General features: G+C 46.3%; 1 protein-coding gene across 2 annotated transcripts in view; it reads right to left on the bottom strand.

Moving 5' to 3' along the window:
- LOC126353944 (endothelin-converting enzyme homolog) overlaps positions 1-15,415 on the bottom strand; it is a 609,153-nt gene that overhangs the window by 290,927 nt on the left and 302,811 nt on the right. The gene's annotated exons all lie outside the window — the stretch shown is intronic.

Genomic DNA, 15,415 nt, shown 5'->3' on the forward strand with positions numbered 1-15,415 from the left:
AATTTAGACAACCTGCATTGGAAGAGATGACTGTGTGACCCATATACTGCCAACAACATATTTCTGGCTTCAAAGGGATAACGAGAAAAATATGACAGGGATTAGGGCGCGAAAGACGTATTTAGTCATTTCTGATTTGCTCAATACAGGAACGCTACAGTAATGTTAATCGATAATATTCGTACAATGCAACCTCCTCCGTGGACTGCACATTCGTTTGCAGAGTATTTAGAGGGTGACAATTATTGAACCACGTGAAATAATATCGTTATAACATGTGAACGGCTAGCGTTAGGACGCTCAGACTGCACGGTTGGCCGCGGGGCATGATGGGAATTAGTATGGTTTGGTTTAGCGACGAAGCGCTATTTCATTTCGACGGATTCGTGAATAAGTGAAATTGGTGCATTTGGGGGACTGAGAATCCGCATTTCGCGATCGAGAAGTCTCTCTTCACCCTCAACGGGTGACTATGTAGTGTGCAATGTCCAGTCACGGATTAATCGGTGCAATATTCCTTGATGGTACAGTGACTATCGAACGGTACGTGAAGGTTTTCCGAGGATGATTTCATCCCCATTATACAAGGTGACGCTGACTTCGATAAGATGTGGTTTTTGCAAGACGGAGCTCTACCCCATCGAAGCAGGAGACTGTTTGATGTCCTGGAGGAGCAGTTTGGGGACCGCATTCTGGCTCTGGGATACCAAGAGGCCACTGGCATGAGCCTCGATCGGCCGCCATATTCTCGGATCTGGACACATACGATTCCTTTTTGTGGGGCTACGTTAAAGACAAGGTGTACAGCAGTAACCCCAAAACCATTGCTGAGCTGACAAATGGCATTCAGGAGGTCACCGACAGCATGTATGTTCCGACACTTCAGCTGGTCAAGCTGAATTTCCTACTCGTCTGCGCCACATCATCGCCGATGACGACAACCATATCGAACATGTCATAACCTAAATCCGAATATCTGTAGTGACGTTTACATGTTGAATAAAGTGCGTGCACGCCGTAATTTGTAACTAATTTACATTTTTTTCATATAGTTCTAAAATTGTCACCCTGTATGTAACAAATTTGTATTCACTCTCGTCATTTCGAAGAGTTCCCCCGTTCTAATCAGCAGGAAGCTTCAGTAGGTTGTTAAGAACTTGTAACGACCGCTGATCGCAGGTGACACCACACCCATCGGTTGGCAACGTCGCGAACGACGAACGCTGGTAAGATCCCGCTCTCCAGCAGTCAGCTCTAACTGCCGCGACGCGAGCTTGTGTGTGTGTGTGTGTGTGTGTGTGTGTGTGTGTGTGTGTGTGTGTGCGTGTGCGTGTGCGTGTGTCGCGCTTTATTGCGTAGCAATAACAAGAATGTCTTTGGTAGTAGACGTGATACAAAACTGCGTATCCTGTTGTTGTGCTGACCAATAAAACGTCACTGTCTCAAAGTGAAGCGTGCCGTTTGTTAAGCTTTTACAAAGTGATGAGCCCAACTTGATTATTGAGCAGCACAACAATAAGATACACAACTAATATCACGCCTGTTACTATAGTCTCTTTTGCTATTCCTGCGTAACACGTGTCTGGTAGTAGCATACACACAGCAATGTTCGCGCCGCGGCAGGTATAGGCATAATGACTGCTAGCGAGGGCAGGCTTCTGAGCATTGGTCGTTCACAATGTTGCCAACAGATAGGTGTGGAGTGACCAGCGTGCAGAGTTCGCAACGTACCTATTCACGAACTTCCATGTGCTACCGGAGATTATCTCGATGACTATGACTGGAGAGGGCTGGTAGCGATGCTAATTTCGTTTGACGTGGGATGACTCAGGTGATTTCTCTGTTGCCTTTCAGCACCAAGTGCCCGTTTACATGCACCACTGAGAGCGCAGGCGCTGTCTCATTTAAAGTAATTGTTACACATTTTGATCTCGACTGCTTCTTTGATGTCAGAACTCCAGGAGGCCGCATGGGAGAACGGTCTAAGCAAATTTCCTAACGATGGTGACACAGGAAGTCTTCATATACCCGAGATACAATACAAATCTGGTGTGGTAAGAATCCAGAGCAGCATTTTTTCAAGACTGTCCCCGCGAAAAACTACGTTGTTACGCTTATGCAAACGTGTGATGTGGACCAGTTGTTTTAGCTGATGATAGATTTTAAGAACGTGCTGTCCAAACATCTCTGTATCGAGTCAGATCTGGACGCTACGGATGTTCTGTGTTGATTTATCTTGCTGAAAGGTAAAGACACAGAGTCCTGGAAGACGTGACACGCTAGTTCACCTTAAAATTCAGAAATGTTACGCCTGCTGTCCCAATTACCGGCTACGCGAACAAGAAGTGATCCTGTTGTGTACTGAACGGCATCCCATACCATCAAGCCAAGTGCTGGGATGGTATGACGACCGGGAACACTCTCAGGCAAAGTTCGTCCTTCCAGGAGTTTCCACACATGCAGACGTCTATGGTGATGCTGTACGCAGAATGGACCTCGCCTGAAAAGACAGCGTGGTGCCATTCCTGTGTCCAGCATTGCCGTTGAACGAATCACTATCGGCGCTCCTTACTGTGCTGCTGCGTCAAGGAAAGCCGAAATAATTGTCGACGTGCTAACACTGTTGCTCTTGCTTTGCTGCAAACAGCTCCGTTTCCTGAGTGAAGGATGGTGACGTGGCTGTGTAATGATGCACAGCCGACTGAACAATGTCTCTCCCCTCAGGTGCTAGTCGCGTGGGGCCAGTGAGATCCTGCACGGTCTAGAATAAATACTTACTAAACTCACAATCAATGATTAAAAATTAGGCTGACGTTTTTGGAATCCTGACCAACCTGAGAAGCAATATTGGTATACCATGAACCACAGTCTCGTGCCAGAGATCCGTGCCGCTGTCGAATTGCGACCCGTAGACGTTTCTCCTTTACTCTCGCGAGGGACAACGAACTCCTCACAAACAAAAAAGATTCAAATGTGATTTCTGAATGTCCGACCAACTGCGTAACTTTCCATGTAGACAGAGGAGGACAAAGTCATGTGACAGTAATATGCACATATGCAGAAGGCATTAGTGTCGCATAGACATAGTATAAAAGAGCAGTGCATTGGCGGAGCTATCATTTGTACCCAGGAGATTCATGTAAAAAGGTCTTCGACTTGATTATGGCCGCACGTCGGTAATTAAGAGACTCTGAAGGAGAAATGGCTGTTAGAGCTAGACGCATAGGACATTCCACTTCGAGAATCGTTAGAGAACTGGATATTCCGAGGTTCACAGTGTCAAGAGAGTGCAGAGAATACCACATTTCAGGCATTACATCTCATCGCAGACAACGCATTGGTGGACAGCCTTCACTTAACGAACGCGAGAAGGGGCGATTTCGTATAAACCGCAGAAATCAATATGGGACGTACGACGAATCTATTCGTTAGGACAGTGCGGCGAAATCTGGCGTTAATGGGTTATGGCAGCAGACGATTGACGCGATTACCTCTGCGGACAGCAAGACATCACCTGCAGCGCCTCTTCTGGCCTCCTGACCATGTTGGTTGTACCCTACACGACTTTATAACCGTGGCCTGGTCAAATGTGTCGCGATTTCAGTTGTTAAGAGCTGATGGTAAGGCTCGAGTGTGGCGCAGACCCCACGAAGCAGTGTACCTAAGTTGTCAAAATGGCAAAGGGCGAGCTGGTGGTGGCCCATAAATAGTGTGGACTGTGTTTACAAGAAGTGTACTGCGTCCTCGTTACGTTCGGCTACTTGGAGACCATTTGCAGCCATTGATGTGGTTATTGTTCCCAAACAACGATGGAACTTTTATGGATGACAATGCGCCATGTCACGGGGCCAGAATTGTTCGCGATTGGTTGAAGAACATTCTGGACAGTTCGAGCGAGAGATCTGGTCATTCAGATTGCCCGGCATGAACCCCACCGAACTTTTATGGGACATCACGGAGAGGTCACTTCGTGCACAAAATCCTACAGCGGCAACACTTTCGCAGTTATGGAGGCTGTAGAGGCAGTGTGGCTCAATCTTTCTGCAGGGGACTTCGAGCGACATGTTGAGTTGCTGCACTACACTGGGCAAAGGGAGGTCCGACACGATATTATCAGGTATCCCATGACTTTAGTGTCCTCATTGCACTTTAAGCACGGCGGCAGGCGAATAGTTCACAAACTTAGCCGTTTAGGAAGTGCTGCACTCTTGGTCTGAAAGCCACTCATCATGCACTTCTGGACGTCAGACAAATAGCTTAGTTCCCGCAATACAACAAAGACTGCACTGTTTCCCTCGTTGTCCCCTCCCCCAAGGCATGCTTTCTATACGCTCCATTGTTTGTGCTGCTACCTGCCGTCTATGAGTGGATATTGCACATTGATGTTGAAGACATGCAGAAATTACAGTACTGTGACTGGACCATGTAGAATGTAGATGGCGGTTATGCTAAAATCAAAATCACTTGTACATCCAAGCAAGTAGTGCGCCTCATGACAGCTTGCCCACACTGCATGCCGCCTCCATGGTGTTGCTATTTTAATGGCCAGCTGTGTAATTCACAGGCTTGGTGTTCGGATCTATTACAACCGGTAGAATAGCTGGCTGCCCCGTTGCGTCTATGGTACAGAAACTTGTTCTGAATCTTTGAGGGGCGCGTGTAGCGACGCGGAGATGGGGAGTCCGGAAGGCGGTGTCGTGGGGAGTATGCTGCTTGGCCCGCCTGCGGCTTCTTCCGTGGTGGCTATTACCGCCGCGCTAAATGCGGAACGCCGACCACGCGACAGCAGGAAGTGCCGTCGTTTTTAGCCCACTGTGAATCTGATTGCGCCAACGGTAATGTACCGTTTTGTCGTGCTCCGCGACAAAACCTAAGCTGTCGTATTGTATGTCACAAAGCCATCTGGGACGCTTGTGTCTCCGCGGACGTGGACACAATGTACGGGGTAAGTATTTTATCATTATTTGCTGTTCTTTTAAGTGGAAGTATCGTGTTCTATTGTAACTCCAAAAAGAGTTTCTGCTGCTTTTTTAACTTCGATTAGCGGGAGAATACGTGAGTCCTCCACCGACCCAGCCGCGCCGAGTACCTGATCGTTCGCTGCAAGTGCGCTGACGGCCGTTGCTTCTATTAGCACATACACTGTGCTCCCAGAGATTCTGTAAATTGTAAAACTGATGTTTTACGCTATCTTTTGCTGCAGCTGACATGTACGTCTGCATATACACAGTATTCTGTTAGCCACGGGACAGTGCATGGTAGAAAGTATTTCTTACCATGAAATTCATTTGTGTGGCCAAATTGTCCATAATTGCTTTAAAATAGCTGTTTTTCCCACCAACCACCTTTCGCTTTATCGAGGTAAAGCATCTTCAGTGGTCTGTAACTGAAGATATTTATAATTCGGTACATTTTTAAGATCGAAAAACAATAGTTTCTTTCTGGTTTCTCGCCTACATTAGGAAATGCCTCTTGCTAGCACGTCTTCAAATTCTGTCTTCATTAGACACCGCTACTTTTAATCTAATTTTTCGCTGCTCTGCAGAACTATGCATTTTTTTTAGTTTTCACAGCACACCGTCTCGTACATCACTGTTTACTATTTCTTTTCATGCTTTTAAGGAATATTGTGTTTTGTTGTGTTGGCAAAATGCCTCAAGTTTGTCTATGGCCTATACTTTTTTTGTAGTTAATTAAGTGCATTATTTGCATGCTCTAAAACCATTCCGACGCCTAATTCGCTTTGTTATGCAAAACGAAGACGGTCGTTTACGTGCTTTCTTTGTTGCTAAGCTGCAGCGCAACGCTCTCCCATCGCAACACATTCCTTCACGCACAGAAATACGACTTGAAAATCTCGCAGAGACTGATCTCTCAGCTTATCATGCAAACTCTCACGCTGCTGGGTATAAACATTTCTGACATCTGCTGTTGCACGACTCTCAGAGGTTTACAGAATCACAGTTAGAATAACGTCCATTGCCTTAGCCGCTCCCCGATCTGTTTGACTGTTTCCTTGTCTCTACCACTGATTACCAAACACAAATGCCGCCATTTAAATTACAGCGGCGACCGCTTTCGCTGTATAATGTCACATCCAGTACTGTACGAACTCAACTGTCAGTTCCCTTGCACTCCGTTTCGCAGCAACAGACACGTTCCCGGGAAGGCAGCGGCGAGCTAGTTCCTTCTTATGAAAGGTGACAGCTCGATTGGTGGGCGTTGCCAGCATCAGCTGCGTCCCGTGTGGGACTCCAGGAACTGCCGGCTCCGCGCCGTTTATTCCTGGAAAGCGGCAGTCCAGCAACCACTTCCACAGCTCACGTGCTTGTCGCACACACAGCTATGGTCAGTTCTCTACAGCAACGGAAGTTCTTAGTCACGGTGGGCTAATATTTCGTCACCTAGAGTAACATGTCATTCCCTGCCCACGCACGTATGCTAGCCTTCTCCACTGCCGTCGTATCGGCCACCTTCTACTTGCAGTTAAGCTGATGGCCTGGAATTTTCCTAACCCTCCTAAATGAGTGGTGCTCGGAGACGGCTACTGTAGTCTGATTTTAGGCGCGAGCAATTTTCCCATGACAGCCGGTGTTTCCAACATCCAAGACCTGCCAGAAGGTATCGCCTCACACAAGCTTAAGAAGCAGGACCAGGAAGTGGACAATGAGAATGCCTAAGTCGACTCGCCAGACAGCCGTGTGCATCCAGCTTTCGGGATGCGCAGGTGCACCAACCCCATGTCGATTCCGCCAGCGGATTAAGGAAGACATTCGGTGTGCTGGCTGCTGCTTCAGCCTGACAGAGACAGATTGGTCTCTGTTGTTCGGTGGAGTCTAAGCTGGTTGGCTATTCCTCCAAGCTGGCGGTGTGTGTGGGTTGTCCTTTCGTTGTGTTTATGTCCTTTCAGTCTGCTGGGACGGCGTTCCTGGCGTGCTTGCAACTTATTGGTCGCGAAGCAGGTGTGGCCATCTGGTGGCGTTGAGACGCTGCACACGGTGGCCTAGTGCTCGGAGGAGCGGATTTGTTGACTGCATGTTCTTCTCGTAAAAGAGTCGTGCAGCCTGGCGAAACCTCTCTCTAACAGTTGGAATGTTGGAGACTCGGTTAAGGTCGTCCGACGGGAAGTATCGAGGGAGGTGCAATGCCAGCCGTAGGATCCGGTTTTGGAGTCGCTGTAGTCTTCCGACGTGGCTCGCTGCGGCGTTGCCCCAAACCACAGCGGCGTAGTCGATGAGTGGACGGATTAGTGTCAGATATATCGCAACACCCAGTTCAGGTGGGAGTGCAGTTGATGGATTGAGGAAGGGGTAGAGTTGTGTCATTCTACCCCTGACCTTTTTGACTATATCATCGATGTGTTGTCTCCAAGTGAGCCCTCTATCCAGCGTCACACCCAGGTACTTTGCTGTAGTGCCCCAAGGTACGGCGGTTCCCCTAATGGTGATCTGCGGTAGGGCAGCTGGGATATGCTTCTTCGTGATGAGGAGGGCTTGCGTCTTAGCCCCATTGAAGCTGAGGCGCCACCTCCTGGCCCACTGACTAAGTGTGTCAGCTGCTGCTTGCATGCGTCTTTGGAGTAGAGCTGCATTCATGCTCCTTACGTACATCGCCGTTATCATCTGAGTCGGTGTGCTGGCCGTCATGGATGTGGTTTTTAAGCGGTTTTCCAAATCGCACTAGCTGAAGCCGGGGTGGTACGTAAGTCCCTCCCCAGATACGCGATTCGCAAACATTTGGAAAACTTTCGTCCATTTTCTTATGACATAAATAACGCTACACGCTGACAGTCGGGATACACAAATCCACCGCTGTGGTGCGGCGCGCGGATGAACGGTATAACAGGGTGGCGACCGAAGCGGCATCCGACCACCCCGTAAATTGACCACGCCAAATCCGTTACAGACTATGCGAACCATGCCGATACTCTAAGCCGATGCGGGACAAAGGCACAAGAAAAAGAAGAAGAAGACTGCCTGGTGAAATTCACTATCCAGTCCCATTAATGTGACCACTTGTCAAAATCCTGAATAACCAGCGCGAGAACTGCAGGAGAATGAGGTTGTGGACGGTGCCAACATGGATCACGTGGAGCCATGCAGACTCCAGTGCTGTGGCCAACAGCGCCAGGTTTCGTGGTTGAGGATCCATGGTGCGAACAGTCCGACCGAGGTGGTCCCACAGACTCTCCACGGTTTAAATCCGGGGAGGCTGGTGGTCATCAGAGTACGGTGAACTCAGCCTGGTGCTCTTCAAACCACGCAGGACGTACACTGTGAGCTGTTACACTGTCATGCTGGTAGATGCCATCGTGCTGAGGAAAAACAAACTGCGTGTAGTGGTGGACTTGGTCCCCAAAGATAGGTGCAATCTTGTGTTAACCCAACGTACTTTCCACGATGACGAGATCATCAATGAAATGCCACGAAAACATTCCCCAGACCACTGCGCTCCCTTTTCCCTCAGGCCTGGATCCTTCCGTCGATTGTTGCATGGTGTTTGCTTTCAGGCGTTTCTCGCAGTACACGCGTAAAACGTGACTCGTCCGAAAAGACGCAAATTACAGCCTTCCTCGCCCGATAAACAGCAGCCGGCATGGGTGCGTGTACCAGGCGGCTGCTGCGGAGGCCCATACATAGCAAAGTTCGCTGAACGAGACACTGTTGGTAGTCCCTTGAGGTTCGTCGGGGTGGTCGGTTGCTTGACAGTTGCAAGTCTACTCGCCCGCACACATTTCCGCAGCCATCGTTCACCCCTGTCACAGTTGTCTCGGCGCCGGTTTTGGATGGCGCCATTGTGCCGTACACACTATACTTGGCGCTTCCACTCTTGGCCCGAAATCCAATGATCATTCCCGTTTGGACGTCCGTCAGATAAATCATCCCAATTGCACATTACGACAACGACTCCATTATTTACCCTCCTACTTCCACTGCCAAATCTGTCACGTGCCGTCAGTGAGTCGCTATCGCCCGCTCACGTCGAACATAGGACGCATGTTTTTGTATTATCCCAGCCATATTTTACATAATAAAAGTCATATAAATTTGGCGAGGGATTGAGCATTCAGCTCCTGATTCTGACTGGATAGAATCCCTAATTTCCCTAATTTCGTATAGAGTGTTTTAACCTGCTGAAATTTCATTATCTTATGTATGCAACAATCCGCTGCTTCTCTTGGAATCACTGTAACGCATGTCGCGCGCAATTTGATGTGCATAACGTAGTCGGTAGCTGTCATGCACATCCCGTAAATTGTATTGAGGATGCTTGAAACGCGCAAACACCAGTTTTTCTAACAAGTGCGCCTTGTCATCCCTTGAATATCTTTTGTTTTTTCTTATGTACTGCAAGGTTGTAGTGCTGCGGACTTTTTTGAAATCTATTCATAAATGTTTATGCACTATGCTTCGCATGATCTTCCATGTACGTAATTATGTTTAGTGCCCCCTCCTTGGACAACGATTGTTACTGACTAAGTTTCATTGGAAACGTGATTTGTGGCTCCCTGTCCGACAAGGATGAGGACACCTGCTTCAGTATCACTTCCACGTGTTGAGCACGTATCGTCATCATCATGCTCCTCGAGTACGATGTCCGCACAGCCAAGGGTATACGGTACCATACATTCCATTGATTCATTCTGCAGAAACGCTAATGTTTCAGCTGTCACTTCTTTCTCACTCTGCGAAATTCCTTTCGTTCCTTGCTGACGAAATGTCAACTTCGGCAACTGTTGTTGTAGATATAATGCAATGTTGGTTCGTTTATTTCTCTGCTTTGCATCAATACCACTAGCACCGTAGCACTGTTGAGAGTTACTTGTCGACTATGCATTTCAACTACGCTCCGTAGACTCACGCTGTGCTCATCATTGGATAACTCCATTCACGCCCCCTGTTGCCATTAGCAGCCAATATTGTGGTTGCATGATAGACAATATGTGAGTCGCCGAATGCCGTAAACATCACTCGCTTTTTGCGACCATGCACTCAAGGGGTTCCTTGATAGAAAGGAATGAAATACGACACTATTATAATGGCACCATATGTCTGGGCAATTAAAAGCTTAGCCTGCAAACTGTTACAGCCTCAAAAACCAAATGACGATAGCAGCGTATGTAATCTAGTGAGGTCCAGTTGAGAAGTAGGCAGGCGAGGCAAAATTAGGCAAATTAACGTCGGCAGACAAACAGCGGATGGGCAGCGCGGCTGATGAAACACGATGAAGGCGGGCAGGCAGCGCGGGAACGAGGCACCAAGGCCGGTGTGCCGGCCCGTCCCAAACGCACACACGGCCCGCCGGTGCTGCGGTCTCTCCCGGCAATCTCTGCTGACAACCAGGTTGCGGGGTGACGCTGTTGCGAGTGGCACTAGTAAGACCAGACAAGAATATGAAACAATATTGTTGGACGGGTGGTCACACAACAACATCAAGATCCTTGATTATTACTATAAACATTCATATTACCGATTTCGGCACATTTACTGCCATATTCAGATGTGACAATTTTCTCAAATAGTTTCGCCATGTCTGAACATTAAAAGGTCCCTTACTGCCAGAATGAGACTTTCCACTCTGCAGCGGAGTGTGCGCTGATACGAAACTTCCTGGCAGATTAAAACTGTGTGCCGGACCGAGACTCGAACTGGGGACCTTTACCTTTCGCGGGCAAGAGCTCTATCAACTCTTATATATATTGTTCGTTGCGTCTGGTCTGGGGGGACGTCACAAGACATCCGTTCAAGTTGATCGTTGATTCTTTGACTCAGTTTTTTTTTTTTTATTATTACAGAGAACACGCAGTCCTCTGGCAGAACACGCTGAGCTACCGTGCCGGCTGTTTGCAGCAGCATAATCGGGGTTAGTTTGTAGCGTAGGAGGGAGCTCCACGTTGGATCCGAAGCACGGACCCCACGGGGGTGCCCGGAATGCGCCACATCCCAGGGCAGAGGTGGAGGCTAGTGTTCGGAAGTCTAAAAATTCCAGCGCCGGCCTGGGATACAACCCCGGCCCGGCTGGACCGAATAGCCCCAGTCGAGGCGCTGGAACGTTCCAGACCCCCTTACCACTAGACCACCGGGGACTACGTGCCCCGTCCTCACAGCTTTACTTCTGCCAGTACCTCGTCTCCCACCTTCCAAACTTTACAGAAGCTCTCCTGCGAACCTTGCAGAACTAGCACTCCTGAAAGAAAGGATATTGCGGAGAAATGGCTTAGCCACAGCCTTGGGGATGTTTCCAGAATGAAATTTTCACTCTGCAGCGGAGTGTGCGCTGATACGAAACTGCCTTACTACCATCTGACAATTATCTGTTCTGAAATGCCTGTTATTCGGACGTGACTGTTGATGAAATTTCAATTTCGGTAAATTCTCGGGCGGTGTTCCGAATGTGTTAGAAAGAATCCTTAAAAACACTATGTTCTGAACAAAGCAAAAAAAGTCTCATAAGCGGCCAAAGGAAATTCTTAAAAAAGGTAGCTCCCTGAGGAAAGAGAAAGAATAATACTGTATATCCGTGTATCATATGCTGAGAATGATTTTTTCTCTTTTTTATGCTTCTAGGTAATATGTGAGATGCTGAATTCTTCTGTTGCCTTTACTGTAATACATCCACCCGCACAATTTTACATTTAATGATCGATATCTTTATAGAGAGTTAATGGAGGATATGAAAAAAAACTTTTACTTAATGTTTTCTTCTACTCCCCTTATTTAGAAACTAACATTTAATCAAAACCTACTCGCAGAATATTAAGTGCACAGTACACGCTGAAAACAGCAAACTTGTTGTTGTTGTTGTCTTCAGTCCTGAGACTGGTTTGATACTACTCTCCATGCTACTCTATCCTGTGCAAGCCTCTTCATCTACCCATCTAATCTTCAGCATTCTTCTGTAGCACCACATTTCGAAAGCTTCTATTGTCTTTTTGTCTGAACTATTTATCGTCCACGTTTCACTTCCATACATGGCTACACTCTATACAAATACTTTCAGAAACGACTTCCTGAAACTTAAATCAATACTCGATGTTAACAAATTTCTCTTCTTCAGAAACGCTTTCCTTGCCATTGTCAGTCTTCATTTTATATCCTCTCTACTTCGACCATCATCAGTTATTTTGCTCCCAAAATTGCAAAAATCATTTACTACTGTAAGTCTTATTTCCGAATCTAAGTCCTCATCATCACCCGACTTAATTTGACTACATTCCATTATCCTCGTTTTGCTTTTGTTGATGTTCATCTTATACCCTCCTTTCAAGACACTGTCCATTCCGTTCAACTGCTCTTCCAACTCCTTTGCTGTCTCTGACAGAATTACGATGTCATCGGCGAACCTCAAAGTTTTTATTTCTTCTCCATGGATTTTAATACCTACTCCGAATTTTTCTTTTGTTTCCTTCACTGCTTGCTCAATATACAGATTGAATAACATCGGGGAGAGGCTACAACCCTGTCTCACTCCCTTCCCAACCACTGCTTCCCTTTTATGTCCCTCGACTCTTATAACAGCCATCTGGTTTCTGTACAAATTGTAAATAGCCTTTCGCTCCCTGTATTTTACCCCTGCCACCTTCAGAATTTGAAAGAGAGTATTCCAGTCAACATTGTCAAAAGCTTTCTCTAAGTTTTGCCTTTCCTTAGTCTTTCTTCTAAGATAAGTCGTAGGGTCAGTGTTGCCTCACGCGTTCTAACATTTCTACGGAATCCAAACTGATCTTCCCCGAGGTCGGCTGCTACCAGTTTTCCACTCGTCTGTTAAGAATTCGTGTTAGTATTTTGCAGCTGTGACTAGTAAGTCACATAAGTCACAGCAAACTTACAATAAGAAAAAAACGAGCCACAAAATATCGCTATAGAACAGAGTATCATACACTTTTACTCAAAACATACCTACACAAGACTATGTAGCAGTAATCCGAAAGAACATTATAAATGCAAGAATCTTACAAAGAAATTTTTGAATTCTAAAAACGCATCCAACTAATTTAGTCAGTAAATGCAGTCATGGTCGCATCTGTTGCTACTTTTTATTTTGATGACCGGTTTCGACGCTCTATAGAGATCATCATCAGATGTGTATTCCTACTGTCACTGAGGAATGCAGATCTGATGATGATCTCCGTAGAATGTCAAAACCGGTCATCAAAATAAAAAGTAGCAACTGAAATGCGACCGTAACTGTTTTTACTGACTAAATTATAATATGATTTGTTCGCTGTTTTCCTGCAGCAATGTTCCAAAAAATTTAGTCCTCCAACTAACCCTAAACGATGGCACCATGTGTATCTGGTACCATACCTGGCATATACGAGTAAATAAACAATTTGGAACAAAAACTGTTCAACAGCCAAGAGCTCTACTTAAAGAAAGTTATATTTTATAGGAGATGTGACACCCTCCGTCCGAACAGGCCTCTGAAGCCCCAACGCTACCGACCGACCGCCGCATCATTCTCAGCGAACAGGATGCGGTGTGATCAGCACAGTGCTTTCCCGGTCGTTGTCACCTTCCGTGATTGGAGCCTCTACTTCTCTTGCAAGTAGATCCTCAATTGCCCTCGCAAGGGCTAAGTGCACTCCGCTTCCCAATAGCGCTCGGCACACCCCCCCAAAAGGGCTAATTAATCCCGACGGCCCTTAACTTCGGTGATCTGACGGGAACCGGTGTCAAAAGGCATAAGGAACATTCTAAGTTTCTCCAACACTCTACACCAGAAAATCAAATTTACAGTGGAACTTGAACAAGACAAAAGCATTACCTGGACCTAAATATCGCAAGAAATGACAATACACGCACATCCAAAATGTATAGGAAAACTACGATCAACACACTACAGTCACTGAAACTTCATGTCACCCACACATTGATCAACAGTCCGTATACTGGATAATACTGCACAAGGCAAATAACATACCTTTGAACCAAGAAAACGTGCAAAAGCAAATAAACCTAGTGAAAGATATTACAGATGCTTAGAGTGAAAAGTTTAGAAGGTGGTGCTATATGTGAACATAAAAATTAGATAAAAAAATTCTTTGCAGATCCTAGAGTCTACGCGAGGGTAGCAGCGGGCGCTAGGCTAGCACACGATAAACGTTATGGGACAGAGACTATGTGAGACAGTTCCTATGCGTAGAACTAAATACTGGAACTGTTTTGGTTGTGTCAGCAGCACAGGGCACCCCGCATACGAGCGACAAATCGCAGTGATCCATTGCATGTCGTGTTATCTGTGCCCTGACGGCGTAAGTGTAGGAAAATCGTATATCGCAGCGATCGATCGATGATCGGTGAAAAATGCCATGCAGTACGATGAATCACATGCGATGTTTAAAAATTTAGCAGCCTGACTCCGATTCGCTTGTGTAATTATTAAGCGTGGTCGTGTAATTCTGTTTTCATTTCGGCTTTGAGTAAGAACTTTACAGAAGCCGGACTTGAAATTTATGTTAAGAAGTAACACAAAAATAAAAACATTGACGCCGTCACATTTTGCAATGATTAGCATTTTGAAGCGTACGCTGTAGAACAGATGAAACGTTAACAGCAATAGTCACGATTCACTGTGCTTCATATGATGATTTTTGAGTTTATGCAACAACTACAATCATTATTAAACCCTTAACAGAATAACGTACCGTTGTATTAAATGGACAGTTTAATTCAAATTTTTAGGTAAAGTTATTGAACAGATTTCTAGGTTCAAGTCCTATGTCATTTTAAGTTATCAACGTTTCTGGGGCTGCGGTCCTTATTCACCTGGCATCCGTCTCTAAGTGTGAGACAAATAAACTTGAATTTACTCCTTGACTAATAGCGTTGTCTGGCAAAGGCATACTCGTCCGTTGCTTGTCAGCTGACTCACCATAATAGATACCATACCCAGACCACCTCGTGTGATGTTCCTCGCCCTTTTCTACACGGTAGGCAACTCTGTATGATGAAATTAAATCCTTTGGAAGGATCGAAACTTGTTTAGTGAAAGTTTTTTTGTTTTTATTTACCTAACTACCGTGATATGACTACAAATGTTTCATTTTAATGAGAAGCATACTTTCAGTAGCTACGACTTGAAACGGAAGACACTGTGGCCGTTCCTCATTCCCAACAGTTGTACAAGCAAAACCGAGATTCAAGTAAATATCGCCATGCTTCGTGCATTTTCGTCTTTGCATGATTTGAGAGCCGGCCGCTGTGGCCGAGCTGTTCTAGGCGCTTCAGACCGGAACTGTGCGACATGCCTCGGGCATGTGTGTGATGTCCTTAGGTCAGCTCGGTTTAAGTAGTTCTATATTCTAGGGGACTGGTGATCTCACATGTTAAGCCCCATAGTGCTCAGAGCCATTTGAGCCATTTTTATCTTCCTGAATAGGCGTCTTTTTCGACACACACAGCAAAGGAAACTA

Source organism: Schistocerca gregaria, chromosome 3, assembly GCF_023897955.1.
Source record: "Schistocerca gregaria isolate iqSchGreg1 chromosome 3, iqSchGreg1.2, whole genome shotgun sequence".
Classification (NCBI taxonomy): Eukaryota; Metazoa; Arthropoda; class Insecta; order Orthoptera; family Acrididae; genus Schistocerca; species Schistocerca gregaria.